Below are 25,715 nucleotides of genomic sequence, written 5' to 3' on the forward strand. Positions count from 1 at the left end.
CCTTGACCCGTGATCTCCTCCTCAGTTAATTCCTTGACCTGCATAAATGAACCAGCACCCCACCGCCAAGTACGTTCAGCCCCAAAGCCCACTCCAGTCCTGACATGCTCGTAAGTCCAAGACCACTCAAAGTTCAATCCTTGAATTAATTCTCTCATGACCAAGACCTCACCACCGCACACGGCACGGAGCCAGAGGACAACCCTGCCAACTCATTTCATGCTTCCTGACTACTCATGACCACCCACGATCAGTGCTATATATGGCTCTGCTCCACTCCACGCAGGGCAAGCATTTGCTAAGCTCTCTGGTGTCTCTCCTCTTGCATTGCCTCCGCACATCGATCACCGTAGGTGGCACTTCATTCAATTCTAAGGTAGCTAGCCTGTAAGAATTCCTTCATTCTTCTTCTTATTTTCTTGACTCGCGGTCTCATCTAGTAATTCTAGACCCACAGTCATGTGCAAGTCAGCAAGTTCAATTGCGTGATTAGCCTCCTCCAGTAATATCATTTTCTTCATCTCTAGAGCTCATTTGAATTTATTTATTGATTATAAAATAAATTTTGTTAGATTCTTAAATTCATGATCTATCTGTTAGTGTAATTAGTTCGTATAGTTCAGTGATACCTTTAGGGTTACTTTATTATTTTGAAATGCTCGTTATGGTTATTTAGAGAATAAATTTTTATGATGCATGGTAGCTAGTGCACCTTGTTTTATTATATATATAGTAAATTGATATTAACAATAAGGATGTCTTTAGTTGCTAAGATAATACATGAAATGTTTCATACTTGTTTAGTGGGAATAATAGGTAACTTTGCGTATTAGTCATTAGAGTTAGCTTAGTAGCTTGGTAGATGTATTCTTATTTTAAGAGTTGCGGTTGCCTATATATTAATTATTGCATCATCATCACTGCATGCATATAGAGGACGAGCCACTGGAGATCGTGACATTCGACGAGCAGGAGTACGACGAAGTCATCGAAGAGTACGAGGAGATCCTCGTGCAGGAGGACGTTCCGGAGCCACCCGTCACTGACTTTGCTGACACCGCGCCTGCCCAAGGCAAGCCCCGGTGCATAACCCCTATTTTTAAATGATCTGAATATATTTATATGATATGCATTTACGTTACAGGCATTTTATGGAAGCTACATGCATAAATATATCCACCATGAGTCCTACTAGTACAGGTCGAGTAGCTGCTATGCTTAGGATGTCGGTAGCGTGAGTAACCTGTCGTTACTCGCAAATAGGTGATTAAACTATGATATCATGATGAAATAATGGAAAGGAAAATGGTGACCGGACAGGGATGTGGATTTGGTACTGGTGGGTGTGAGGGGTTGTGTCCTGCGGCCAACAGGGCATAGCCCGGTTACACTTTTTCCCTGTCTGTGTCGATTAAGGACCGGTCGTTGCATATGACTCTAGGCAAGTCACAGATTATTGTCCCGAGCACATACTTGGGTATGGGCGCAGGGAAGGCTTGCTGCTCTCTTGTCGCGGATCCGGCTCTTTCCGGACCGACTGATGGGAAGAGGAGGTGGTGGAGGTCCTTGCACCGCACTGAGTCCGGGACTCAGGATGTGGGGGCTTGGAGTCCAAGTTTGGACGGGGACCTGGACACCCGGGACAGGAGAGTGGTGGGTTAGTCCTGCTTGTGCCTGGGGTACAAGCGGGGCGTGTGTCTTCGGGGCACCCAGCTGGGCACATTGATTCGCGAATCGCCGGGTTATCCGGTACGGCTTGTCTGCGGTTTAGCACCGTAGTAAGAACTGAAAGTTGAAAGGAGAAGAAATGGAACGGATTGCTCAATTCTTGCTTGAAAGTAGAACAGACTTATATAGATTGACTAGATGAAAACTTAATACGGCTGATGATAATAATGTATCAATAAGGACTCACTATTAGTATTGCTTTTTGCTAAAAGAGAACCAGCAAACCATAAAGCCTAGCATATTCCTTGGAGTCGGGAAAGTATTCCCACTATCGGATAAGTCTTGCGAGTACATTGTGTACTCAGGGTTTATTTACCCCTGTTGCAGGTGACGCTTGAGGAGTTCCTTGTGTGGAGGATCCATCTGGTGGGCTCAGACGGAATCCTCGTTATCTTATCGCTAGATGTTATCTTTTAATATTCCGCTGTTTATTATTTCGCACTCTGTATTTGGTATTGTAATAATGTACTTTTCAAGAAACTCTAATGTATGAGATAGACTTGTGTTGTAACTCGTTTTCATTATTGGATCCTTGGGAAAAATGTGGATCTTTCGGGTTCTCCCTTAGGGTGTGCCCGACGGACACCGCTCGCTGTAGTTACTTTCGGGGTGCTTAGTGTCTGATGGAAGACGAGCGCCTTCGTAAGTACGCTATTTCGGGTGGTTCTGCCACACACGCCGCGCCACGCCGCGCCGCGCGTGCCCGCCCTCGCCGCGCCGCGCTGCTCCGGCGGCCGAGCCCGTGCCGCGCCTGCCCGCGCCGCGCTGCTCCGGCGGCCGAGCCCGCGCCGCGCCGCTGCCTCCGCTCCCTCGCCCGAGCCCGCACCGCGTCGCCGTGCCCTCGCGCTGTTGCCCGTTGGTTGGCTGCAGCGCCGAGCCGCCACGCCCTCCACCGCCGTCCTCGCCTTTGTCTCCACCGGCGGCCTCGGCCTCGCCCCGCCTTGCCCCCTCCACCACTGGCCTCGCCCCGCCTTGCCGACGTCCACCGCCGCCCTCGCCTCGCCCTGCCTCCCGCGCTCGTCGAGCCGGTCTCGCCGCGCGGATCGCCGGGCACCCCGCGACCGCCGCGCGCCACCTCTGTCGTTGGCCGCGCCACCACAGGCCCGGATCTTCGCCTTGACCTACGCCCATCATCCGTCGACCTGGAAAGATAAAAAATATGAATATGGAATGTACCTATTTAGTTGGTGTTTGTTATTTACTAGTTATATTGTGATGACTTAGTTAGTTGATTTAGTGAGATATATATGTAGATAGATAGAAACATAGATACATTAGTAAATAGATATAGTTAGATAGCTAATTAGATATGTAGTTATATTTGTAATTAACTACATATGATCTTGCTATTTAGTGAGTACACTATAAATATATACATAGTTATTATCATGATTACTTAGTTTGTAGTTAGAAAGTATTTGTTAGGTACTATCTATCGTCTAATTTGGACTAAAGGACATGTGTTTCGTAACGTTTTTGAAATAGATGGATAACCTAGTGACCATATATCATGGAGGCATGGTTGAAAGCGATCGTTATAGATATGTTGAGTTTCTTGACATGCAAAGCGTGCCTGTGCTATTCAATGATAGGCCTTCATTTAGTGATATGGTTGCAAGGGCTTGGGAGGAGCTGCATTGCTTTGGAGATGATGATATTGCAGTTGATGGTGTACTGCACCTAGGTTGTCCTCCGAACATCTTCAGGCGAATGATCTCAATTGGTTGTGCGGATCAGTGGGACAACTATGTGAGATCGGCTATGAAGAGTCAGCTGCAATGTTTGGACGTGGTTGTTCGTCGGGTGTTAATTGATCCAATCCCTCATAGGTTTACCCCAGCAATGGATCATCCGGCACACATCGACCCTCCCGTTTCGGAACCTTACCTGCATGTGCAGATTGCGCCTACGGTTCCTGATGCTCAATCTGCCCCCAATGCGTTATTTGGAGATGGTTGTCATACTCATGTTTTCGTGGCAGATCCTCCTTATGAGATCTATTTGACACAGAATCATCCAAGTAAGTGTCTTAACCGTATGGTTTTTGGGAGCTTATCCCGTTTCTTACATCTATTTCTTTCATTCTTTCCTTATTTCTGTAATGACGTTGCAGGAGAAATTCCTGAGAATATGGATGTGCCCTATGTTGCTGCGCAAGTGCACTTTTCAGATGGATTTCGTGGCTCTAATAATGTTGAAATTATGAATGATTCGGAGCCATATGAGATGGCTAGGGCTCTTGATTCTGATGATGATCGTCCTGTTGGAGAGCTGACGGAGAGTGATGTTGAGATGATGAGGCGTATTTTTCTCGACCGCCGTGATCCTAGAGTTCATGAGTTTAGTGATCTTGCTCATTCTGATCTGGCGTTTGCAGAAGGACGTGATGATGAGCTCCTAGAAGCTCCTGAGGCCGGTCCTAACATGGTAATTGAGGAGGGGAGGGTGTTCAGTGACCTCCCTGCTTTGAAGAGGTGGTTGCAGGCTTTTGCAGTGATACAAAAGAGGCCTTACAGGGTATTGCATTCATATGTGGAGCGCCGTTACATAGTTGTGTGTGACAAGGAACGTTGCCCATGGAGGGTTTGTGCAAGGAAGCAACAGGTGACCGAAAAATAGATCACAAAAGTTGTTGGGCCACACAATTGTGCTGACCATGAGCTGACACTGAGGCATCGACAGTTGACATCTACCCTCATTGTCAAGCGGTTGATGGGAATTTTGCAGGGAGAACCCAACATGAAGGTGAGAACAATTATCAGGACCATTGAGGCGTTGTATGGAGGATATGTGATAACTTATGGTAAAGCATGGAAGGCTAAGCAGCGAGCATGGAAGATGATATATGGGGACTGGGAGGATGGGTATGAGCAGCTGCCAGTTCTTTTCAATGCAATCAAAGCGGTGAATCCAGGCATGCATTATGAGTACATCTCAAAACCTAATGCATGGAAGGATGGGAGGCAGATATTTTTCCGTGCCTTCTGGTGCTTTCCTCAGTGTGTCGAGGCCTTTAGGCACTGTCGTCCCGTCTTCTCCATTGATGGTACGTTCTTGATTGGTAAATACCAGGGCACACTTCTTATAGCCATATCCTGTGACGCGAACAACAAGTTGGTTTCTTTGGCATTTGGGGATGGTTCTTGAGAAGGAGAACAATGACAGTTGGGGATGGTTCTTGAGAATAGTCCGGATACACGTGGTTGGCCCTGGCAGGGAAGTTGGCGTCATATCTGATAGGCATCAGGGCATACTTAATGTCGTGCGAGAGCAGTTAGAGGGGTATGCACCTTTGCACCATCGTTGGTGTACTCGACACTTTGCCGAGAATCTACTACGGAAGGACGGTGTCAAGAAAAACTTTGATCTGTTCCAGGAGGCTGCTCGACAGCTTGAGGACAAGTACTTTAGGAAAAAATTGGAGCAGGTCAGAACCGCATCAAATGCAGAAGGTAGACAATGGCTCACAGGTTTGATGAGGGATTTGGAGAAATGGACGAGAGCTCATGATGACGGTGGCTGAAGGTACGAGTTTCAGTGCAGCAACATGGTAGAGTCATTCAATAAGTTGCTATTGGGGATACGTGGTATGCCCGTGAATGCAATTGTTCAATTCACCTTCTATAAGCTTGTTGCCTGGTTCAACGATAGACACGCCTATGCATTGCAGTTGAGGAGTGATGGAGAGATATGAGCTCCGAAACCAAAGGCACACCTGGAGAAGGCAAGAGAAAGGGCTGGCACACATGAGGTTGCATGCTTTGACCACGCCACAGAGACTTATCAGGTCGAGCATAGGGGCGGTACAACGTCCGACGGCGAGGTCCGAGAGTCGAGGATACATGTGGTTGTCCTCCAAGATTTTAAGTGCACTTGTGGTAAACCAAGGCAATACCACTTTGTATGTTCGTATTTGGTGGCAGCAGCTAGGCATCGCAACTATAATATCGAGAGGAGGATACCTCACGAATTCAATGTCAACACGCTTGTGAACACATGGAGCCCTCGCTTCGTGCCTTTCCGGGACCCTGGAGAGTGGCCTCCATATGATGGGCCGAAGTACATTGCGGATCCAGCTTACCGTTGGAACAAGCGTGGATCAAGGCAGAGGACGAGGTATAGGATGGTTATGGATCAGATACCCGGAAGAACTAGGCGTGGGAGAGAAACTCCATTTGTTACTGATTCCGAGCAGCACGAGTGCGGCAAGTGCGGTAGACTTGGCCACAACTCACGAAGTTGCCATTGACAGATTAGTGAGGTAGGACTATTGGGTTATAGTATTATTTTATATTTGTCGTATCATATATTTAATTATGCATGTCTCAATTTATGCTTGTATTTGTGTCAATTACCTATACATTTATAAGTTCATATTTCATTGTACATTGCAATTCTAATTCATTCACTTTTTTTGTAGGATGGAGCAATTCCACCTGCTCGACCCGACGTATGAGGAGACCCACCGAGGACGTCTCGTTGCGCTGGGGCAGGTAATAATCTATAAGTTTTATTCGTACATGTGTTCGTGAAGTAACATGTGACTATGTTACATTCGATGCAGGACCTTCCGCACCTTCGTTCTAGGACCCACAGTGGGTTCTTGGACATTCGGTACGACGATAGGTACACTCCTTTCCTATAAAGAGCTGGCCTGGATGTTATCTCCTTTCAGGTTCGTCGTGGGTTGCCCAAGTTCAACTCAGCGACGATAACTACGTTGGTAGACAGGTATTAAAGTGAATCATTGCCTCCATTCATGGCCATTTGTTCATGCGATTGACTTTTTGACAAGTAATCTTGTTTGGTCTTAAATATAGGTGGCGGCCGGAGACTCACAACTTCCACCTACCTTTCGGGGAGATGACAGTCTCGCTTCAGGACTGTCAGAAGATGCTAGGCCTAAGGATTCATGGGAACCCAGTCACCGGGCAGTGCAGGTCAGAGGGATGGAGAGCACGAGTGGAGGCCTTCCTTGGGTGTGAGCTTGGCGAGCAAGGGGCTCGTACTTCTGGAGTTCCCATCTCATGACTACGTACAGAGTTCGCACAGTGCCCCGAGGAGGCAGATGAGGAGACGGTTGGGTACTACTGCCGGGCGTGGATCCTACACCTTTTTGCTTGGGTTCTCTTTCCCGACGCGACGGGTGACAATGCGTCCTGGATGTGGATCCACTGCCTCAGTAACTGGGACCAGGCGGGTCAGTACATCTGGGGCTCTGTAGTCTTGTGTTTTCTATACCGGCAGCTGTGCGAGGGGTGTCGTAGGTCTACGGCGAACCCGTCACTTGGTGGATGCGTGTACCTGTTACAGCTGTGGATGTGGGCTCGTTTTCCAGTTGGTCGTCCAGAGGTACTGGTTCGTCGTGAGTGGTTCCAAGGTCAGCCTCCAAGTCGTCAGCCGACGTGGGCGTACCTTTGGGACCAGGTTAGGGTTTCGTACACGAGGATAGACCGGGCGTACATTGAGTACACGAACGAGCTAGATTCACTAATGGCGTCTAGTGTAAGTAAATTTTATTTTCCATGCTGCTTTTAAAAGGATTAGTATACTATCTAACATCTTATTTGGACATGATGCAGGTGGAGTGGGAGCCGTATGGTGGAGAGGACGCACTTCCTTTTTAGCTGAGCAACGTATGTGGGGCCGACGACTACTTCTATAGGATGAGGTGCCCTCTAATCTGCTTCTATGCTGTCGAGTACCACCTGCTAGATAGGGTTGCACGCCAATTTGGAGTGAGATAGCTTTGGCCTATGCCTCTGTTCCCGATTGGCGTTGACTTACACAAGTAAGTGTTTTGATATTTCAAATGACTCATGATGATGGTCCATTTCTTATAATATGGTGCCACGTATGTGGATTAATGTAACGATAACATACGTGTAGGTTGGATCGTCAGAGGAACAAGAAGATTTTTGACTGGGAGAGGCACCACCAGTTCTACATTGAGGAATGGGAGGAGATGCAAGACAACCTGGACGACAACAACGAGCCGCACACGAACCGTGAGTTCAGGCGGTACCAAGCTTGGTACCAGCGTTCGACAAGGTGCAGGCTCAGGTTATAGTGGACCGAAACTGACTACGCCGACATCGAGTCCTCCGACGATGAGGACACGACGTACGACCGGTCCACTCGTGCAGGAAGGCAGGTGGAGGCAGGACCGATCTTGGACAGAGTGGTAAGCCAATCGACTTATTTTGTTATGTTTAGTTACATAAGAAAACAAAACTAAATGATATCTGTTCAGAAATCTTATTATTGAAAACTTTGTTGCAGGGCAATACACTGAGAAGCTCAGTTGAAGAGATCGAGCGCGTTCGGCCTAGAGTCAATGATGACTACATACTTGGCTTCCTAGATGTAAGATTAAAAATATTCTTTCAAACAAATCATTAATACGTTATATTCTTTCAGTTAACATAGTTTTGTACAACAAAGACTGTCACGTTGTCTATGCCGTGCGGCTGGTTGTGGTTGCAGGACAAACACGACGCATGACGTGTACGATCCTTCCACAGGAAGAGGAGCCTTGGGTTCCTCTAGTCAAGCAGCTACAGGGGACGAAGAGGAGGACAAGGAGGCCGCCGACGACGATGACATGGACAAGAGGCACGATGAGCTTGGGCCCTCTCAGCTCCATGACGCTCCATCGACTCATCCTACACCGCCTCTAGGCACTAGGCGACGCCGTTTGCGTGACCCTTACACTCCAGGCACCAGCGCTCTGGGTCATAAGGGTAGAGGCAAGAGTAGGAGACACTGAGGGACGTGGTAGGTGTTACTATGAATTATTATGAATTTTGTATTTACTTTTCTTTAACTATTCGGGACTGTATGGACATTGTGGACTATTTGGACTTTGCATGACATATTATGTTGGTTGTATTATGCTATCGTTGTAGTTGCATTATGCTTGTTGGATAATTAAATATTTAGAATATATATTGATGTCTCTGTTTGTAACTATGGATGCTTCTAATACTAGACCATATCTTGCGAATTTTTTGCGTGAACTTTTAATCATACTATACTTGTACAAAGGCACAAATGTAGTACACAGATTAACTATAAATTTATTATGTTTATAATCCAGGAATATTTGTACATACACTGTGTACAAGAATTTAGGATTATCAAACAACAGTGAACGAATCTATGCTTTTCAGACAATAAACATAGACTTTTCAGATACACGGACAGCATTGAATTATCACATCACTGATATAGACCTTTCAGATGCAAGGACAACATGCAAGGAAGTACAACTAAACTCTATCTCCACCATCCATCTTATGACTGTTTGATCTAAGGGCTAAGGTGAAGAGGCACACGGATCGCTGACATGGCACATTGACAAGCCTCCATTCCTCCTCTCAACCTATAAATTACCACTCACTCCCTCTCATTCACACAAACAATAAGAAAGAAGAACACTCCTCAGCATTTGCTTTCGTTGTAGTACCAATGTCTGGAGGGTCGTCTAGAGGGAGAGGAAAGGGGAAGAAAACTACCTGGGGGTGGGAGGGTCCTCTTGGTTCCGATTTCTTTGAGGAAGCTCTTTATGAGAGGTTCCTAGTTGAGAGCAAAAGCGATTTCACCAAAGAAGCACCATTGACAGGATACGATGAAAGGAAAGAAGAGTGGCCAAAATGCATGCATGGTGAGGACTGCCTAGTGCATATGTTCACCAAGGGAATAGATGGAGGTCGTCGTTTCTTCAAATGCCAATCGTCGAAAAAGAGGTACCTAGGATCAAACTTGTCTGCACCATCGATCCACTGAAAGAAAAAGCACCTCTCATGGTCCTATACAACGAGATTCCAATAAAATATTAGTACCATACTTAAACAAATAAAGAAAAAGGATAGTACAAACAATTTCTTACATTAAACTGACTACATGTGTAGAAGCAACGCGCGGCTGTGTCCGGATGTTTCGATTGAAAAACATGGGCCGGGAAACCACAGTCACAGTTAGGGACAGGAAGGTCAGGAGGAACGGGGGCATCTTTGCTAGACGCGTCGGGGTATAATTCTCGAGGACGACCCCGTTTTCGCCAAAACTCCTCCCGAAACATTTCCTACATCTAACAAATAGGATATAATTTAACAAACATAAATAAAAACATCACAACAAAATATCAATGAGAACCATAACTACAATACAATCAATTTCGTTCTAAGAACCAAAAGCTTTTAAAATTATACCCTAAACCTAGGGTTTCTCATTTCATCCACAACAATAAACCCATAACATAACTACATGCGGCTTGGTTTGCTAGCTTTTTTCACGCCTTGAAATGAACCTACGGTTGTATAATACATATATTGAGGGATACAATGAAACCCTAAGTGATGACGATTCTTAGGTTCAAAAATCCGACTAATATGTACCGAATCGATGCGAGAAAAACAAGGAGGTGAGCGAGTATACCTTGCTCTCGAAGATCTACGGATCAAATCAAGGTTTTCAAGGTCCAATATGTCGATTCGTGAGGTAGGGTGAAGTGGCGAGAAAAAAACCTGAGGAGAAATAAGAGGAAGAACGCTCGGAGAAGAAGTGCAGGATGGGTTAAATGCAGGTGGCTCGGCACCATTAAGACTGGCGCCGAGCTCGGCGCCAGTCACTCTGGCGCCGAGCTCATGGCAGGCCATTTTCCCGTGCCCAGGACCTCGGCATCAGTGACCGTGGCGCCGAGCTCGGCGCTAGTAACTCTGGCGCCGAGCCAAGGGTCCATTTCTGGAATTATTTTCGCCAGAAATATATTTGAGAGAAACTTTCGAAAAAAGGGCCAGATAATAAAAAAATTCAGCCAACCAGACCGGGAAGTGGGCCGCTGTACTCCACGGACCACGGCTGGCAGTGGCAACTGTCAAGTCAAGGCAGTGAGCGGATTGCCATCGGACGGAGCGCGCAGCGTGCCGTACGCGTCCAGGCTCCAACGAGCGGCATGCGCGCGTGGACGCGGTCTGGTCAGCGCACAGCCCTCAACTCACGACTGCCAAACCGGCGGGCGGCCGGGCAGCGGCGACGCGACACATGCCAGAAGACGCGTCGTCGCACGCCTGTCAGCCACTCAGCCGTCCGCGCCGCGTTCCTGTGTTCCACCACCCATCGCGTACGTACGTAGTGCGTGCTCCGTTCATCATCGTCATCAGTCTGAAAGTCTAAAAGGCCTTACCTTCTCCGATTCAAAGTCGTCCCAACTCTGAGAACGGGCTGAAATATTGGGAGAGATGGTGGCGACGTCCGACGTGACGTGAAAACGGGCTGTACTGTACTGCCATGTACGTAGGCGCGTGCGTACGGCGTACCGATATCCAACCCAACGTGTCTCCGTGCCGGGATGTTTCAATGCAAATCTAGGGCAAGCAAAAGGCAATACATATCTTGGTATTTAAGGATATAATGAGATATTAAGGTTCATAGTATATTGTCCGTGCTAACGCTACGATAAAAAAAAGGACAATATGTTTCTTTGAAATAGTACGCTACGGTAAAAGACAATAAGCACATGTGCGCAAGTTTTAGTAACATAGTATCCCCAAACATAATTAATCATATCGATAAAAACAAACGGTGTAACTACTACTATAGTTTATTGCTAATAACAGCTTATTGGAGTAAGCCATCTATTCATCGAAGTCGTGAAATTGGTAAAAGTGTTTCCCTATATAAGAGGCTAGCAACACGTAAGTTGTAGGCTTGCAGTGATGCCCATCAATTGAGTTTTGCTTGCAATCTCAATTTAAAGAAAGTTACAATCGATGGCATCTTACAGCATCTCCAGCAGCTCACCAATAGCTCATCCCCAATAAAATAGTATTGGTGGTCATCAATACTACTTTTTTTTTAATATTGGCGAAGATGCTCTAGCAGATCACCAATAACATCCTCCAATACATGGAATCCGCATATCAGAATAGAGGATGGGAGGAAAAAGAGGACGGTTATTGTGGTCCCAACACTATTGGGGGGAGATGCAACTACCCCTTTATTTGAGGGAAGATGGGAAATGGAGAGCTTTTGGGTGGAGCAAAAGAAATTGCCTCATCTCTCCCAATATGACAGTTTTATGAGAATGAGGGATAGTATTAGGGAGCTGCCAGAGATGCTCTTATATCATTAGCTATAAGTGAATTATTTCCTTTGCACCTCTTTTATAGAACAAATCAAACCCTACACAAGCAGATGAAGACAGAAGTTGTCTACGTACTCAGCGTGTTGTCCAGCTATCAACTTATGACACATCATGTCTCAAATCGAAAAAAGAATCACAAAGGGAATAGGAGGAGGATAAGCAAACCTGTTTTTGCAAGGTTGCAAGCATGATCAGGGGAGTTCAGGATCTCATAGTAGAACACTGAAAAGTCAAGCGCAAGCCCAAGCCTTTATTAGACCATGTTTAGAACGTGGGAGTGGTATGTGTGGCCACTTGACCCGTGCACTGTATTCCATTTTAACGATCGTTCGTTGCACACCAGCCTGTGATTTTTCTTTCTAGGAATTATTTGTTTCTTCAACTTTCTATTTTTAGAAAGTTACACTCAATTTTTTTGTGCCTGATATTTTGTGAGACCAAACTTGCTACTATAACTTTTTATCGTAACTTTTCCAAAACAGATTATTGACATAATTTTAACATTTTGCAAGACTAAACTTATTACTATAACTTTTCATCATAACTTTTTCAAAATAATTTATGGACATAATTTTATAGACAAACTTAATACCACACTTCGTATCTTACCTTTTTCAATACATATTTTTGATAATTTTATAGATAATCTCATCATGACAACTTTTGACTAGGATGTTTTCTTTTTTAAAAAAAATGAAAAGGGGAGCTTCATATATTAAACTATATTGATACAACTTTTCATAATGACATTTTATATATTAACTAATTCTATTTTACGACGGTCATTCAGAGCGGACGACGATCATGGCCCCGCTCTATGTAGTTATCACTTTTTCCTCATTTTCTTTTTTCTTTTTATTCTTCCTTGAGTCAAAGCGGTTATGGTAGCGATGTACTCCACCTCGCAACTGGACAGAGCCACCACTTGCTGCTTGACCGACTGCCAGCTGATTAGACACTTGTCGAGGAAGAATAGCGTCCCGCTGGTGCTCTTGCTTGTGTCGATGTCGCCGGCGACGTCGCTGTCGCTGTACCTGATGAAGTGCTCCACACCGGGACACCTCAGGTAGTGAAAGCCATAGTCGAAAGTGCCCGCGATGTAGCGGAGGATCCTCTTGATGGCCTGCTCGTGCTCCATTGTCGGTCGTTGCATGAACCGACTGACGTAGCCAACGGCGAACGTCAGGTCTAGCCGTGTGTGGACGAGGTAGCGAAGGCTACCCACAATGCACCGGTACCGCATGGCGTCGACCCCCATCACCGTGCTATCGCGGCTTAGCTTCAGCCTCTCCTCCATGGGAGTGTGTGCTGGGTTGCAGCCGATGAGCCCACCTAACTCGACGATGCACTTGGCGTAGACGGTCTGGCAAAGGGAGATGTCGGACTGTCCTGGTGGACCTTGATCCCCAGGTAGAAGGAGAGAAGGCCCAAGTCGCTCATCTAGAAGATCACCTTCACCTCCTCCTTGAATGACTCCACCTTGGCCTCCTTGGTGCTGGTGATCACCAAGTCGTCGACGTAGACGCCTACCAACAGGGCATTGCCTCCCTTGCCCCACCGATAGACTATAGCCTCGTGAGGACTTTGCTGGAACCCCATTTGCTTGAGAGTGGAGTCTAGCTTGGTGTTCCAAGCTCGGGGTGCCTACCGCAAGCCGTAGAGGGCCTTGTGTAGGTGAAGAACCTTGTTCTCCTTGCCGAGGATGATGAATCCCAACGGCTCATGGACATAGACCTCCTCCTTCAAGTCACCGTTGAGGAAAGCGGACTTGACGTCCATGTGGTGCACACGCCAACCCTCCTAGGCCGCTAGTGTGATGAGGAGATGGACGAACTCCATCCGCGCAATGGGCGTGAAGGCATCGTCGAAGTCGACTCCCTCCTGCTGGACAAACCCACGAGCAAGAGGGAGTCGACTTCGACGACACCTTCACACCCATTGTGTGGATGGAGTCCATCTGTCTTCTCATCACACTGGCGCCTTGTGCTTGATTAACACCTCAGCCTCATCCTTCTTGAGCTTGTAGACCCACTTAAGGGTGATGGCACGGTGGCTAGTAGGAAGATCCGCTAGCTCCCACGTTCGGTTCTGCTCGAGTGCGTCCATCTCCTACTGCATTGCAGCACGCCATGTCGCGTCTCCCTTCGCCTCAGCGAAGGAGCGGGGCTCACCATCCTCGTGCGCCAGGTGCAGCTCTACCTCAAAGTCATGCGCCGCTAGTCCAAGGACGGGTTGATCACCGAAGATGTTGTCCAAGGTATGGTAGCACAAAGGCTCATTGTCGTGGTAGGCATCGACGCGATCCTTGTCGTCGGACAGCGGAGTGGTGAACTCCACCGTGCGCTGCTCGTCATGGACCAAAGCTGCTAGTGCCAATCTCGGTGTAGGAGAGTGAAGAGCCAGTGTAGGAGAGGGGTGCCATCGGTGTAGGAGAGCGGAGCATAGCGGGTGGTGGAGAACTCGCTGGTGGTGTAGGTGGTGGAGGACTCGTCGGTGCTAATGGCGAGCCGGGTGCTGAGGTAGACGAGCTCGGTGAAGATGAGCTACTGGCTCCCCTGGCTCCCTCGAAGTGGATGTAGTCAACGATGAAGTCTCTGAGAGTCGAAGTCGAGCCATCGTCCATCGCCTTGTCCTAGGCCTAGCCTCGCCCTTTGTCGAACACGACGTCCTAGGAGATGCGGACGCGCTGTGTTGCAAGGTCGAGGATGCGGTAGGCCTTGACGCCCTTCGTGTAGCCGATGAAGACCCTTGGCGTGCTCCGGTCGTCGAGCTTGCCGACATGGTTGAGCTCCTTGGCAAAGGTGAGACAGCCGAAGACGTGGAGGTGGGTCACCACCGGCTTACGCCCGTGCTAGGCCTCGTACGGCGTCTTGCTGTCAAAAGCCTTGGTGGGCGAGTGGTTGAGGAGATGGACGACAGTCATCACCGCCTCCCCCTAGTAGATTGTCGGCATCCCTCTCTGCTTGAGGAGGGCACAAGCGGTGGCCACCACCGCCTGGTTGTGGCGCTCAACGACGTCGTTCTGCTATGGGGTGTATGGTGCGGAGAAGTGACACTAGATCCCCTCATCGACACAGTACATCGTGAACTCAGCCGCCATTGTCAGTGTGTAGCACTCAAAGCTTGTGGCCGCACTCCTTCTCTGTAGCAGCTTGATGGCGTCCGCAGTCGCTGCCTTGGTGTCGAGCCAGACCACCCACATGTAGCAGGATACGTCATCGACGAGGAAAAGGATGAAGCGCTGGCCTCTAGGTGTGGCCGGTGTCACAGGTCCACAGAGGTCACCGTGCACAAGCTCTAGCTTCTCCTTAGCGTGGAAGCTCACCTGGCGGGGGAAGGGGAGCCGTCGTTGCTTGGTGAGGACACAGGTGTCGTAGAACTACTCCACGTGCTCGACTCACAGTATGCCCTGCACCATTTCCTTGTTGCTGAGCTGCTTCAGAGCCTCGAAGTTGAGGTGCCCAAAGCGCTCGTGCCATCGCCAGGAGTAGTCATCACGGTGGGCTACAAGACACACGGACTGTGCCACCTACACATGGAGGATGTAGAGGCAGTTGGTGCCTCTGTTCACCTTAACAAGAAGGCAACGATGGCGATCCTAGATACGCAAGACCCCATGCTCGATCTCCACGCATGAGGCATTCTCATCTAGCTGTCCCAAGCTAATGATGAAGTTCCTCGGCGTGGGGATGTAGTAGACACCGGTGAGCAGTCGGTGCTCACCGGTCTTGGCGGTGAAGACGACGGAGCCGACGCCCTTGATCTCCATGGCGGAGGCATACCCAAACATGACAGAGCCTTGAACGCCGGAGTCGAGCTCAGAGAAGAACTCCCACCGCCTGGTCATGTGGTGGGTGGCGCTGGTGTCGAGGTACCACCAGTCGATCTTGTCGCCGTCGGACCCATTGCCGAGGAAGACATGAGCCCATGGCTCGTCGAGGTGGAGGAGCGCGGCGGTGGCCGGTGTGGGAAAGGAGTGCGGCCTAATGCCCCCGTGTATGAAGAAAAGAGCCGGCTCGTCACCTTCTTGCACTTGCACGACGTGTGCTTGACCGCCGTGCTTCGCCTACCGGCAGTCCATGGCCCAGAGGCCGGACCTCCCACGGTTGTTGCAGGTGTCATCGTGGGTAGCGTTGCGCTCGTCGTCGGTGCCGCTAGGAGCGTCACCACGCGCCTTGTCCCGCTTGCGTGGTCAACGCTTGCGGCTACTCGACGAACCCGAAGCTGAAGAACCCAAGGCCTCCCCCTTCTTCCGCTCCCGCTGGCGGGCGAGCCACTGCTCCTCGGTGAAGAGAAGCTTGCCACTGATGATGACCAGCTCTGAGGGAGGTAGCTGCTCGCGGTTGTCGATGGCCTTGAGGTGACCCATCACCTCCTCGATCGATTGCTCAGAGAAGTCCAGCGACATCTCGATCGCGATGGCAACATGCGAGTACTTCTTGGGGATGACATGGAGGAACTTCTCGACAGCTCTCTCCTCGTCGATGTCGTTGTCGCCATACCGCGCCAACTGCTGCATCAGGGTGTTGAGGCGGAGAGAGAAGTCATTGATGTCCTCACCTGGCTTGAAAGCTAGGTTCTCCCACTCCTGACGTAGCTTTTGAAGCGTGGACCTACAGGTGCGGGCGTTGCCGATACGTGCCGCGGCGATGGCGTCCCAGGCGTTCTTGGTGGTCCACTGTTCGTGAGGGAGGAGTGCATCTCTGTCAGAACAGCAGCAAGAAGCGCCTCCAGTGCCCGCCGATCCTCGTCGAACTCGGCGTCGCCGTACTGTACCGCATCCCACATGCGCCGCGCCTGCATCTTCACCTTCATCACCATGGGCCACTCGGCGTAGTTGGTCTTGGCGAGCATGGGCCATCCGCCGCCGGCGTCCTTGACGATGGTCTGCACGACGGGAGGGGAGCTGGGCCAGCCATGGCGACCACGGCCCCGGTCCGGGGAAGGGGAGGCACGCCGCCTGTGAGGGCTCCGCGCGCCAGTGTCCCGTTCGCCTAGGTCCCACGCCTCGTGCTGCTCCTCTCGCTCTAGCTAGGCATTGGCATCACGTGCCGCCCGCTCATCCTGGTCCCGTGCGTCCCAGTCGAAGTCGCAGCGTCGTCCGTCGAAGCGGCCCGTGTCGCGTCAGCGTCGGTCGTCGAAGTCGTCGCGATCGCCAGTCTCACGTCCACCGCGTTTGCCCAGGCCGCCCGCGTCGGGTCAGGCCCACTCGGCGTCCGCTCTGCGGCGTAGAGCCGCAGCCGCAGCCGCTCTTGCATCCGTCGCGCCCGCTCGGGCGCCGTAGTCCTCCTTCTCGCCCGCGTCCGCCTTCACACGGAGCGCAGCAGCTGCTGCTGCAGTCTCCCGCGCCTCCGCTGCTGCCTAGTGGGCGGCTTCAGCCGCACACACCGCAGCAAGCTCCGCCCGGGTGATGCGAGCCGCCCGCTCCGCTGCTGCTGCACGCTCGGCCGTCGCCTCCTCACGCCTGGCAGCCGCAGCCGCTACGGCACGTATGCTGGAGGTGGTGGAACGGTTGGAGGAAGAGGTTGAGGAGTGGAGAGACATGACGATGGATTGGGATGGGGTAAGGGTAGAACCCAGATGAACTTAGGCTCTAGATACCATTTATTAGAACCAAAACACAGGTTTGTAGCTGAATTTCAGATTTCATTAGCCATACCACAACTATTACAGGTTGGGGATACATATAGGATAGCTTGCTTGAGCCTTAAGAAAGCTACAACATATTCTAGAGATGCTAAAGTATATGCTAGGGATAAAGGTAAGGGCTAACATAGCCACCAACTACTCTAGATAAGTATCCTAAGTAGATAAGGACAGGATTTATAGCTGTCAGTTGCTAGCATTGAGCGCCACTAGATTCTCCATCCCCTTCCATGTTGTGGATGTAAACTGCCCTGTAAACAAGTTGCTTGAGATGTTAAGTACCTTTAGAGGTTGGCCAGAGGTTGAAGACGGTAGATCATGCAAGTCTGCACTGATCTGGTTAAAGTTGATGTCGAGGACAATGATACTGCTGGACGATACCAATTCCAGGGGCAGGTCACCGCACAGTGAATTGTAGGACAAGTTAAGATGCTGTAGGCTGGTGAGGTTGCCAAGAGATGTGATACTCCCTTCAAGGCCTCTAGATGGCAGAGAAACCTCAATGACTGTCTTGTTTCCATTGCAGGTGACCCCTTCCCATTTGCAGCAATCAGTGCCTTCTTGCCATGACTTGGCAAGTCCAGAATCCTGCGAGAGCCCAACAAGGAACTGGAGGAGAGAGGTCTTCTCCAGCTCCGTGCAGGAACTGGCGGGGGTGGTCAAAGAGATCAGCAGCAAAGTAGCAAGGCCAAGGAAAGGTAAGGATAATCTGCTGCAGCACTTGTGTGAAACTTGGTTTGGCCGCCGCATGGCTTACTGTTTAAACTAGGTTAGCCTGTGCTCTGTCTAGATGAAGAGCCAAATGGAATGGTCTAATCAAGATGAGCACGAGGTAGAAGAAAAAAGAGGGCGTGCTTTCATCCTAGTTGTAGTCACCTCAAAGAATGATGAAGTAAATGGTTAAATGTTATTGGAAAACCCTCCTTATGGCTGTGTTTTACTAACATACTCGTATATAACAGCTCACTTATTCACAGTTTGACATGTCACCGATCGATGGCTGCCTGATAAGGGACGTCCAACTGACCAAGCTTCCTGACTGTACGAAATATCTTCCTTCTAAAAAAACACATATCTGGATAAGGGAACGAAACGCCAAAGAAACCGCTTCTCACCCTGTTACGCAGCACTACTTCAGCGGTACTTTTTAGGGAACAAAAAAATTTTCTCTCACAACAAATCAGCATAAGCATCAGCATAAGCCAAATTTCAGCGAAACGAACAGGGCCCCACTAAATGCTTACTACCTCCGTTATAAAACATATGAGACTTTTAGTTGTTCTAAGTCAAACCATTTTCAAATTTTTACTAAGTTTTTAAAGAAGAGTATTAACATCACCACATCAAGGAGGTAAATTATGAAGATACATTTCATTATGGTGTACACCATTTTGACTTTTCTACATTATGTCTTTTGCTATGCACTTAGATATACAGTGTGTCTAGATACATAGTGAAAACAATATATTCAGAAAAGCCAAAACATCTTATAATTTAGAACGGAGGGAGTAATAAAACTCATTTGAAATTTGAAATGTTTGTTATTATGAATTTGGTCAAATTTAGAATGATTTGATTTAGTACAAATAAAAATCACTTATATTTTAGGATGAGGGAATTTATGGATAATGAAAAATTGGCGGGATTTACAGTGATCTAACATCACTTCTTTAATCCGATCACTGCATATTTCATTGGACAATATATTGGATTTGTGAATTTGCAAGTAAAAAAACACTCCTAGAAATATAGATTTAGAAAACTCTAAAACACTATTGGTTGAAAAAAAAGACCCACCGACTAGGGCAAGTCAGGCGCGGATAACCATTGGACAAGCTGTGGCAAAACCGAGCCTGGCGGTAGTGTAACATGAGCGACATTGATTTGGCACCAGGTCATGATTGGGAGCGAATTAAGTCACACATAAGGGCTAGTTTGGTAGAGCTCCCAACTAGCTCTTGCTCTGGCCACTCCCCAGTCGAAATTTGAGGCATTTGGTGGGGCTTCTCCCATAACTCCACGACGTTGTGGCGGGTCTAGGGCAAAGAACGGAGTAGGGCGGTGGGGGAGGCGAGGAGGGCACAACGGAGGCAATAGAGTGGAGGGTCTCGTAGAGAAGGACGCTACGGAGGCGCGGGAGGGCGTGGCAAGGGGCACGACGAAGGCGGGGGGTCAGAGAAAACGATGGGGAAGACGAAGAGGGGCGCAAGGGAGACGAGGGAGCAAAGTGGAGTGGAGGTGTGGAGAGTGGAGACAGAGCAGGTGAGTGTTTATGAAGAGGAGCTATGCACGCTGGCAATATTTAGCAGCGCTCCATCGATTCTCGTGCGGAGTAGAGCGACAGAAGCACAGCCAAACAAGCCCTAAATATAAGGTCAGTCTCAGTGGGAGTTTCATGAGAGTTTCATTTGCATTTAATAGCATGCCACATATGTATTTTTGATGACATGACACTATTTTTATGAAGAGAGGGAAGAGATGAGTTTCATGGGGATGAAACTCTCTTGGCACGATTACCAACTCTATGAGTCTTCTTAGAATTAAATGTCTATGAAACCATGGAATGCAACTTTGCATTGAGAGTGGGTGTTTCATCCAAGTTTTATTTCATTCTATATGACATGGTAGTCTCAGAAACAACGTAATGAAACTCTCCACTGAGACTGGCCTAAGGAGTTGAGAGGGTCGGTTGGCTAACCGTTTGAGGAGAGATTTTTCATGTGTATATTACACTAAAATCTGGTTTAAGGAGGTTTTAGCAAATTCTTGTTGATGTTTGGATTCTATATGGGATAATAACTAGCCACTAAAATGTCTATTAGCCAAGCAAAACTAGCTAATAGGCTAATAGTTCATTGCTAGATATGTATGTATACAGGTTTAAACATGCCTGGGTTAACGGTTAGATGTCTAATTTTTAGTTAACTAACGAACTAATTTTTAGCTCTAGCTAACAATTTATTTTAGTCGATTTAAACAGACATTGAGAATGACGTCAACTGCAGGCCATTGGAGCGAAGAGAAACAAGCACGAATTTGGGCTCTACAGATATAGTTTTCCAAATGGGCAGCACTGGCACTACACGGCACTAGCACTACATGGCACGACACTATTAGGCACGGCACTATCAGGCACAGTGTCACTGCCATGTTGTGCCGTGTAGTGCCACCGTGCCCAGACTCTGGCCCAGGCACGGCACTAAAGCCCTCAGATAGTGCCGTGCCGTGCCACAGGGCACGGCAGCCCAGCGAACTAGTGCCGTGCCTTGGCACTAAAACCATATCATCACTTCAACAGATCAGAATCAAAAGAACAGTTCAAAAACAAACTTGAAATCTGATGAATCTGAAATCACAAAGAAGAAAACACAAGACAGAGATAACAAAATACCAAATTAAAGGAGCCGTGCAATGGCTGCCTCATTAAAAACATGTCTAGGTAAAATCCACCCTTGTGAGAAACCCTAAACAGGGAAAAAGAGTGCAACCAGCTCCATAAGTTCAATTGTTCATTACATCCACAACTAAAGGTCCAAAGCATCCAAGTCTTAAGATTACAGAACCATTACATAAATGACTAATCAAGATAAAGTTGTTAAAAGGCTTCCTCGAGCTCCTTATCCTCCACCATATGCTGTAGCCTTGTCTCTGTAGCTTCCCAGTCCTTGATGCATGTAAATGCCTCCATAGTTTTAGGGTTTAGCCTCCGCCGCCGGTCTTCAATGATCCTGCCTGTGGTAGTAAAAGTAGTTTCAGAAGAAATGGTAGAAACAGGCACACTGAAAACATCTCTAGCAAGGGTAGAAAGAACTGAATATGTTAGTTTATGCTGATGCACTAGTTCAAGATGTTGAAGTCATCATCCATCTGGCTAACTGTGTCACAGTCTAGATAAGCTGAAAGTTCAGAACCAGTGTTAGATGAACTTGTTGCATGTAACAAAGTAGTAGCAGGAATAGTCCTAGACATATCAAGATTAGGAGAAAGAGAAGAACAGTCAGCTCTAAGCAAACCACCACCATCATCATCATCATATATCTCAGCCCAAGCTATTCTTTTCTTACCAGATAGGCTTGGAGGGTCAGGCCTTTTCGCCCTAATAGAGCCATACAAATCATCATACTTATGATACAGTTTGAAAAGAAGAGTTCTAGTTTCCACCATCTTATTAGAATAATCAGCATCAGTAAGCAAATTTAACTTCCTAAGAACTTTGTTAAAATCTTTAATTTTAGCTCTTGGATCCAAGATAAATGCAATGCAGTAAAGTTCAGGTATGGTTCTCCAATATTTATTGTACTTATCAATCATAGGTTGGACAACAGTTCTAATATGCTCATCATTTTGATACCTATGCAGGTATATAGCAATCTTAATAATATGATGAACCATAAGTGGGGCAGTAGGATAGTATACACCAGACAAAGCAACTGTTGAGTCATAAAACAGTTTAAGGAATTCTAGTATTTTAGTTGCTATAGCCCAATGCTCATGAGTTAAAAGAAAGGGATCACCTCTTTTTCTAGGATAATTAGACTCAATGAAAGTATGAAAAGTTTCCTTGTGTGGTAGCAAATGCCTAAGCATCAGGTAGGTAGAGTTCCACCTAACCTCCATGTCCAATCCAAACTTCCTAGGTCTAATACCAGATGCCATGCAATAGCTCTTATATGCAGCAACTCTCTGGTTAGAAGAGTTAATGAATGATATAGCGGTTCTAAAAGCATCAAGCATAGGACTAACAGCAACCAGAGCCTCTTTAACAATTAGGTTTATGATATGACAAGCACAGCGTTGATGCAAAAACATATCAGCACCCAAATACTCTCTAAGTATAGGTTTCAGTTTATCCATAGCTTTAGTATTAGCAGAGGCATTGTCCAAGGTAACATAAAAAACCTTCTTCAATATACCATAATCATTAAGCACATTACTAACACGTTCAGCAATGTTATCAGCATTATGTGATGCATCAATAAGCCTTAAGCCAAGCACCCTTTTTTCAAGTTGCCAATTAGCATTAATGTAATGACCAACAACACTCAAATAATCTTCTTTTGCATTTCCAGACCAGATATCAGAGGTAATAGCAACAGATGAAATGGCATTACTCTTTAAATCATCAATCAAGCGATCATGCTTTTCATTGAAGTACTTAAAAAGATCTCTAGCTGTAGTTTTCTTAGAAACATTTGTGTACCTAGGGTTATGAGCAGTTTTTATGTAATCTTTCCAGGCCTCAGTTTCCCCAAGACGGAGGGGAAGATCTAACCTAGCAAGCAAACGAACAAGCTGAACACGAGCAACCTTAGCCGAATACTCCCAATTATGCATAGTACCGTCCTTATTGAAAGTAATGTGGGACTGAGCCATGTGACATTTCTCACGCTTCTTAGAGCAAGAGTCTTGATGACGGAGAAGGTGGCCAGTCCCAAATCTAGAGTACGCAGAATACTCCTTACGGTAGTGAAGACACCGAGCGCCATACCTGACAACCTTACCATTTACCTTCTTGGTGAGCTTCTCGAAATCTTCCCAGCATACTGAGGTAGAAGGGCGGTTAGGTCTGCTGCTGGAGCCGTCATCAGCAGCGGTGTCGTCCTAGACAGTGCCGCTAGTGTTGGGGGCATCAGTGTCATCGACGGGAAGTGGGTTAGCAGCAGTACGACCGTAGAGTTCCTCAGCAGCACGACGGCTAAAGAGCTCCTCGGCATCCCCAGCGACATCGTCCTCGTCGTCTCCGGTCATCCCGTAGAGGCGTGGCTCATTGTTAATGGTCATGGAGAGACCGATGTCCTCTTGCTCATCCGACATCTCGTCATCGCCGGTCTCCGGTCCCTCAACGCCAACACCTACCAAAACCAAGAACAACAAGAACACCTAGGGTTAATAGAAGATCATGAAGAAATCAAGAAGAACAAAAATGAACAGATCTAGGGTTACGGCTCACCTCTCTTGACAGAGCACCAGAGACAACGGTGATGATGACGTCATGGAGACCCAACACCCTGGTACCTCAACGCATTAGAGCGGAGCCCCAATGATACCGGACTCCAGCGAGATCGATGAGAGCGACGAGACAGAGACGAAGACGAACGATGGTGGATCTCGACGAGAAAGCTACATCGACGGTCAGGGAGAAGGAAGAGTGGTGTAGAAGTGTTGTGTGCCCATGCTAGCAACCGCCGCCTTAACCAGCCATCGGACGACGGGAAGAAGAGAGGAGAGCGGCTAGGGTTTTAGTCGATGGGAGAGCTCGATGCGGCCATGCGGCTGGAATGGGGACGGAATGAGCTAGGGTTTGGAAAGGTGGAGAGCCAGGAGCGGTGGCTGGCTTATAAAGCCGTCCCACCCGACCCCTAGATCCAACGGTCAGCAGGCGGGGGGGCTCCATCCAACGGCTCGAGGCCGTGCCGCCTCCGTGCTGACCGTTGAAGCGGGTCGTGCCCGTGCTGTGCCATCGTGCTGGCATCGCGGTCTAGGCACGGGCACGGGGCCGTGCCGTGCTTGGCACGGGCACGGTAGCTGCCGGGCCGGGCCGTTTTCGTACCGGGCCAATTCGTACCATGCTCGTGTCGGCCCAGCGGGCTTCGCCCATTTGGAAAACTTTATCTACAGATAACGACGAGCACAGGATTTGGTCTTCGAAGCTCAGAGTGGCGCACCATCGCCGTATGTCGCGGGCACGAGCGACCTCCATCGCCGTATGTCACGGTCACGCACGACGCAGTCAAACGGGATGAGGATTGGACGAATGCGCGATCTTGCCGGCGTCGTCGTCGCTGTCGCCTCTGCTCCCAGCCCTAGCTTCCAGTTCCACCAGCCTCGCCGCGCCACCTAGTGGATTCTCCAAATCCCGGAACCCTAACCTTTTCTTCTTTCTTTTGGCGAGTGGCGCGTGGATGGGTTGTGCGACCCACCATGTGACGAGGGTTTTTAAGGAAAATGTCTATATTGACGCCGTTCGCTTCGCTGAAAAAACAAGCCGAAACACTGTTTCGGTTGATTTGTTTGAGAGAAAATACTGTTCCGGCTGAAAAAACAAGCTGAAAAATACGGATTATAAGATAAGCGAACAGGGCCATTACCTCAACTTTCGCAAAAGTCCGTTTCCCCCCCTAAACTCTAAAATCGGGCAAAACACATCCTTAACTTTTAAAACTATTCATCTTACTTTCCTGGCCCGGTTATAAGCGGTTTTGAATGTGGTTTTGTCTTTTGCTTTTTTTATTTATTTCAGCTGAATCTTTAAAAAATTATAGTAAATCATAGAAAAATTATAAAATAGAAAATCCAATTTTATTGGATTCCACAAGAGTAGATCTACACAGTAAATATATAATATGGTATACTTTAGTACAAAATTTTTGTTATAGCTTTAGATCTATGTTTTTCTGCAATTAAATAGAATAATTCATAACTGTAGTTTCTATGGTCCAATTGTGATGAAATTTTTATGGTGGGCTAATTATTATGTGCTTAAAATGTAGTAAAAATTTCAAACTCATTGAATCATGTATAACTTAGTTATAGATTTTATTTAGGTTTATACTTGTTACATATAAATAAATCTATAACTACGCTATAAATGATCCAATGAGTATGAAATTTTTACTATAGTTCAATCATACAATAGTTAGCTCACCATAAAAATTTTATCATAATTGGACCATAGAACTGCATTTATGAATTATTCCAATTAATTATAGAAAAACATAGATCTAAAGTCACAACAAAAATTTTGTACTAAAGCATACCATATTATATGTTTACTGTGTACATCTACTCATGTGGAGTCCAACAAAATTGGATTTTCCATCTAATAATTTTTCTGTGATTTACTATGATTTTTCAAAAATTCAGCCGAAATAAATATATATATAAAAAAGACAAAACCGTCTTCAAAACTGCTTATAACAGGGTCAGGGAGGTAAGATGAACCGTTTTAAAAATTAAGGGAAGTGTTTTGGTCGGTTTTGGTGTTTAGGTGGAAAAACAGATTTTCACGAAAGATGAGAGGTAGAAAACGTCGACTTTTTCCTTCTCGGGACGAGAGGCCCCAGCAGGCCAGCAGACGTTGCAACGGCCTGCTGCCTGCACGGTCGCCGCGCGCTGGAACAGCTGGGCTCTCCCTCGCTCCGCATGACTGCGAGGTGCGAGCTACGCGTGTAGGCACGCACAGATTATGGCAAAT

General features: G+C 47.5%; 1 protein-coding gene and 1 long non-coding RNA gene across 2 annotated transcripts in view; both read left to right on the forward strand.

Moving 5' to 3' along the window:
* Positions 1-25,715, forward strand: part of LOC136468563 (uncharacterized) — a 269,843-nt gene that overhangs the window by 143,093 nt on the left and 101,035 nt on the right. The gene's annotated exons all lie outside the window — the stretch shown is intronic.
* LOC136471109 (uncharacterized) lies at positions 7,724-8,440 on the forward strand. The gene is made up of 3 exons (XR_010761926.1): positions 7,724-7,912; positions 8,011-8,094; positions 8,215-8,440. It is a non-coding gene; the product is annotated as an uncharacterized lncRNA (long non-coding RNA).

Source organism: Miscanthus floridulus, chromosome 8 (assembly GCF_019320115.1).
Source record: "Miscanthus floridulus cultivar M001 chromosome 8, ASM1932011v1, whole genome shotgun sequence".
In the NCBI taxonomy this organism is placed as follows: domain Eukaryota; kingdom Viridiplantae; phylum Streptophyta; class Magnoliopsida; order Poales; family Poaceae; genus Miscanthus; species Miscanthus floridulus.